This window comes from Rhinolophus sinicus, chromosome 14 (genome assembly GCF_057876585.1).
Source record: "Rhinolophus sinicus isolate RSI-liver-muscle chromosome 14, RSI-T2T, whole genome shotgun sequence".
NCBI classification, from domain to species: domain Eukaryota; kingdom Metazoa; phylum Chordata; class Mammalia; order Chiroptera; family Rhinolophidae; genus Rhinolophus; species Rhinolophus sinicus.
Genome location: NC_142514.1, coordinates 117,947,677 through 117,954,149, shown reverse-complemented (window position 1 = coordinate 117,954,149; position 6,473 = coordinate 117,947,677).

Below are 6,473 nucleotides of genomic sequence, written 5' to 3'. Positions count from 1 at the left end.
TCATTCTTATTTTTGAGATACTGTGTCTTTTCTATTTTCCTTATAGGATCTTATTCTTCCCTGTTACATTCCTTTATACATTAGATTCCATTGAAGTAGAAACTCTCTAGTGTATGTGACCTTTGAACCATCAGGAAAATTCTATCTGTTGCCATAAACAAACCCCCAGATCACAGTGACTTTCCATACTAGATGTTAATTTTTCATTCATTAGAAGTCCAATGAAGGTGTTTCTGATGTGAACTACATTCATCATGGTCTTTCAGGTACAGAGGCTCCTTATAACTTTTGACTTAAAACCATCCTCTAGGGTCCCTGAGTCTCATGTATTTAGCCTCCAAAAGAGGAAAGAAAATGGAGAATTTTACACTGGGTTTTTGCTGAGCAGGCCTGTAAATAGTGTTCATAATTTATTATCACATTTCATTGTTCAGAACTTAGTCGCATGGGCACATCAAACTGCAGGGCAGCCCGGAAAATGTGGTCCAGCTATATGCCCAGGAAGAAGAGGTTATAGGTTTGGTGAACAGCTTGCGGGTTTCTGGCTCCTCATGCTTTCCCTTTGCTTCTTTTCTTCCCTTAAAAATTAATCTCATTTTAATTTAATTTAATAATTCATTCACTCAACAGATGCTTACTAAATGCATACTGTGTTCTAGGCCCTTGGGATATATCAGCATACAATGCAGACAAAACCCCCTGCTCTTACAGAGCTTACATTCTAATAGATGGGGATACGTTTTTTAAATAGATACATTTTTTTAAAAATTACCTTAAAACAAAAGTATGTAGCATTTTAGAAGATGACAAGTTTAATGGAAGAAAGTAGAGTGGGGGCTGGAGGGAGAATGTTGCAATTTTGAGTAGAATGGCCAGAACAGATTTCATCAAAAGAGTGACATTTGAGAAAAGATTTGAAAGAAGTGAAAATATTAGCCAAGCAGATAACTAGGTGGAGAGCGTTCCAGGCAAAGAGAACAGCCTGTGCAAAGGCCTTGAGGCAGGAGCATGCTTGGTGAGTTAGAGGAACAACTAGGAGACCAATGAGACTGGAGTACAGTCAGAAAGGGAGGAGAGTAGGATGAGATGAAGCCAGAGGTAACTGCAGGGCAGGCTTTGTAGGGCAGAGATTCCCAAACTTTCTTTCACAGTACCCTTAATGTCCATGCTAATTTTCACAGATCCTCTATGTGAAAGAAATACGTAATCATTCCATTTATTAAATGGTTAAGTCTAAACAGCTTAATGAGTGTTTACGGCATAATAATTTAGTAACTGTCTGAAAAAATAATACACAGAGTTTGAAAGAAAAAAATAATATTTTTATTATTAAGCAACCATAATTATTTACTAATCATTGGCATGCACCTGTTGGATGTAGAGCAACTTCTCAAATCTTGGAATCACATTGGATACAGCCATTGTTATTTCCTGTTCTTGTGGATTTTTGTATGGCGCTTGCTTTTAATCATGGCAACCTCTGAAAACCCAGGTTTGGAAAGATAAAATGTAATCAAAAGGAACTGTGAACTGTCTCAAGCTAGAGGTTTGCATATTGTCTGACAGATGCTGCTGTGTATCCTCTGAAAGTTAAAATATCCTGCAACATCTCATGCACCCCGTGAGTTTGCTGCAGCACCTTAGAACATCTAATTGTACTGTTTGGGAACCATGGTGACTGGTCCTGAAAGCATACCCGTACACTAAGTTAATAACATTGATAGTCACTAAACATAATTAAATGGTTCCTTATACTCAGTCTTTATCACGAATACCAGTTGTTATTATATGTTTTATAATATAGTGGTATTTCGGGCTCACTCCAACATATTTGGCAGCTAATATCTGACCTGTATAAACCAGTCATAAATTAACTAATCCCTGTGTGCTATTTCTTGTGGTTATTATAAATGGTCTTTTTGCATCTTATTGTATCACTTCTTGGCATTGTCTGTGTGTCTAACCTTCTACTTTCTAATTTTACATATCCAGGATACAGTGGATTTCAGAGTCCAGAGTGCTAACCATTAAATACAGTGGATTTCAGAACAAGATAATTAAGCTTGCTAGAATTATATTTAAAATACTTTATAAAACATTTTTAAAATGTGCTTCTAAAGCTAAATTTTAAGAGCTTTGCAAGATCTTATTTAGTTGCTTAGAGGTCTTTTTATACTTTTTATTTCTTAAAGTAAATATCTTAGCTTTGATAGGTTGATATTTTATTATTAATAATAATTGTTATAATATATGTACTTGTTGAACTTAGCAGCATGAAAGAGCTAGTTATTTAGAAGAGTATTTTTTTGTTGTTTTGGGGGGAGGTTATTAAATATAATCTTTCTGGAACTACATATTTTCAAAAGTTTTTATGGTGAGGGTGAATATTATATTCCTGGAATAATTACTAGTGCCATTTTTCTAAATATTTTTGTCTAGTTGCTTATGCTCATTAATAAATTTATCTCATATTATACCTTTGTTAATATTTTACCCACACTACTTTATTATTTTCAGTCTATGTGTTTCTTTTAATTAACCATTTGAGAGTAAGTCACATACATTATTACTCTTTATTCTTAAATAAATAAATTTATGTTGATATCCTAACCCTCAATGTGATGGAAGGAGTCATTGGTAGGTGATTAGGGCATGATTAGGTTGTGAATGAGAATGGCACCCTTATAAAAGAGACCCCAGAGAGCTATCTTATCCCCTTCCTCCATGTGTGGACACAGGGAGAAGATGGCTGTCTATGTATCAGGAAGTGAGCTCTCTCCAGACATCAAATCTGTCAGCATCTGGACCTTGGAATCCCAGCCTCCAGAACTGTGAGAAATAAATTTCTGTTGCTTAGAAGCCACTAAGTCTATGTGATTTATTTTGGCAGTCCAATTAAACTAAGACAACCTAAATTGTCAAAAACCCCAAATTTACTATGTAATCCATATAAAAATATTAATAAGATAAGTGTGTGTGTGTGTGTGTGTGTGTGTGTGTGTGTGTTGTTTTGTTTTTTGTACTAAGACTTTGAGATCTGCTGTATATTTTACATTCACATCACATCTCAGTTCAGACTAGCCACATTTCAGGTGCTCCATAAGTAACGACTACAGTATGAACAATGAAGTTCTAGAGGTGGATGGGAACATCTGTTCTTTTTAGGCTGAGGAGGCAGAAAATTCATCTCTGATGCACTGGATTTCAGCTAAGAAAATCCACATCCTGTATATCTCTATAAGTATCTTGCATAATTCACAACTTTGGTACATTCCTGGCCACTTGAGTTCTTGTTACAGTGTACATTTATGCATGTAATAAAATAACTGAATTCATTCATTTGCCAAATATTTACAGAAAATATTTCTGGTGCTGTTCTGGGTTCATGGACTACATCAGTGAACAAAAGAGAGAAAGATTTTTGCCCTTGTGGAATTTATATCATAGCAGGATGAGTCAGACACTAAGCACTAATAATAAATAAGTGCATGATATAAGTGTTAGAAGGTGACAGTGCTATCTCAAAAAGGAAAATTAGAGCGGCGTAAGGCAGTTGCAAGTGTGGGTAGGTAGGGAGTTGAGTGGCAGATTTAAATAAGACTGTCAGGATAGGCCTCTGAGAAGGTAAAGAATGATGTGATGAGATCAGAGAAGTACTGGGCCAAGTACACAATCCTATGCTAGGTGCTCTCTGAGGTCCAAAGATGAGCTAGACACAGCCCCATTCTTCAGGACCTGTTTTGGGGAAATGTAACAAATATACAGATAATGATGATACAACGCTAGATATAACAATTGTCATGAAAGAATTTTCAAAAGATACCACAGGAATTAAAAACAGAATTCTCAGAGGAGACAACATTTGTAGTAGAACACAAACTTTGAAGTTAAATCTAGATTTGAGTCCCAGCTATCAGTTTATCAACTCTCAGTAGGGTGCACAATGGTCCTGGTTGTCCAGGAATCTCCTGGTTTTAACACTGAAAGTTTTGCATCCTGAGAAACCACTCAGTTTCAGCTTTTGCACTGAAAGTCCCATATCCTTGAGGAGCTTCTCAGTCTGGTTTTACCACTAAAAATTCACAGTTCAATCCTTGGCAAACCAGGATGGCTGGTCACTTTATGGCTGAGTAACTGTGCAAAGTAGGGAAAGAGAATAACCCCTCAAATAAATTGGGAATAAATCCAGTCTTGTGAGGTTGGTCGAAGGAATATACATAAAATTCTGGGTACATTAGAGGCAGTGAATGTATCATGTCTGTGATTTGATAAATGGGGTCAGGAAGGACTTCATGGAAGAGATGGGGTATGAGATAGACTTTGAAAGATACATGAAATTTTACTTGATACAGGGCAAAGTATGCTCAAAAGGCAAAGATGGATATAGATAGAAAGTAGGGGGAAAGGAACAGGATGACCACAAACACAGGAAAGCAGGAAATTGTGGGGCATCTTCAGGGAATTGGTGAATACACTTTGTGTTCAGCCAAACATGGGTATTATAAAGGAAACAATATAATAAAGAATCAAGGTTGACAACCAAGCTGCTTCCGATGGCTTTTCCATGCAAACAGCCTGTCTTGGCTCATGCTGCAGAATTTCCTAAAATTTCTCAAAAGTTCACCAAACTTGTCATCCCAATAAATTTAATAAAAATTTTAAAAAATCCTTGAAGAAATGGATAAATTCCTAGAAACATAATGTACAAATACTGAATCATGAAGAAATAGAAATTCTAAACAGACAATTCTAGTACGGAGATTGAATTAGTATATAGTATGATGACAGAAGTCCTTCCATATCAGTAAAAACAGGACAGAGATTAACAGGATGAATAAAAACACATGATCCAACCGTATACTGTTTGTAAGAGACTCACTTGAGACCCAAAGACACAAACAGGTGGAAAGTGAAAGGATGGAAAAAGATATTCCATGCAAATTGTAACTGAAAGAGATGGGGGGCGGGGGATTACTAATATTGGATAAAATAGACTTTAAATAAAAAAGGCTACAAGAGACAAAGATAGACATTATACATTAGTAAAGGTTCAATACAGCAAGAAGGTATAACAATTATACATATTTATACGTGTAATGACAGACCATCAAAATACATGAAGCACATTATTTTATAACACATCTCCAGAACTTTTCATTTTGCAAAATTGAAACTCTATATCCATCAGGCACCTTCTCATAATTTTTGAACTAACCTAGCACGTCAGAGATAACTACCAGTTGGTCATGATGTACTGTACTTTCTACAAATGCTGGATTCTTATGCTAACATGTATGTGTGTGTGTATATTTCTGCATCTATGTTTACAGAACTTATATGTTTTAGTATCACGTTCATGGTGGCCTCATGAAACAAATTGGAGAATGTTCCCTTCTTTATTTTCTGGAAAACTGTGTAAGATTAGTATTATTTCTTCCTTAAATTTGTGATAGAATTCAACAGTGAAACTTCAAGGCTTTTTGTTTTTGTTTTTTGAGGGGGCAGAGGATTTTTTTTTTAAATTTAGGTATAATTTATATACAGTAAAATTAACAACTTTTGGTGCACAGTAAAAAGAAAAGAGTAGATGGTACATATATACAGTGGAATATTACTCAGTCATGGAGGGGAATGGGTTCTTGTCATCTGCGGTGGTATGGATGGATCTGGAGGGTATTGTGCTGAGAGCAGTATGTCAGACAGAGACAGATGCAATGTAATTTCACTTATATGTGGAATCTAAAGAACAAAATAAACAAACAACTAAACCGGAAACAAACTCAGGTACAGAGACTATTTTGATGATTGCTACATGTGAGGGGCATTAGAGGTGGGTAAAAAAAGGGAAGGGATTAAGAAGTGCAAATTGATTGTTACAAAGTAGTCAAGGGGCTGTAGGGTATAACATAAAGAATATAGTCAATAATACTGTAATAACTGTATTGTGTCAGATGGGTAATAGGTTTATCAGGGTGATAAATGGGAGAGGGTTGAAGGCAGGGTGAAAAGAGAAGAGATTAAGAAATACAAATTGGACGTCATCAAAATGGCGGCGTGAGGTGAGCCTCTGTAAAGCTCCCCTGGAATTTACAAATAATCCAACTATAACTCCACAAAGGACTCCCTGCACAGCAGACAGGGAAGACAAAGAGGCCCACTACTGAATTCACCTAAAGGCGGGTGAATCATGTGAGCGGGGAGGAGGGAAGAAAGAAGTGCGGAGACAGAGCCACGCAGGCGCAGGACGCAGACCTAGCTCAGTGCGCCGAGCTCGCTGCATCTCGGAACTACTGCAGCTGTGGGAGAGGGAAGAACTCGGACTGCTACGGCTCTGCTTATGGCCCACAGGGCTGAGGGGGCAGCATATAAAACTGCTGAACCCAAGGCTCACAGCAGAGACCTCGGAGAAAAGACTGAGGGAAGAAGGTGAAAACGGTGGTTTAAGCCCTCACTGCCGAGCAGAGAATGGAAGC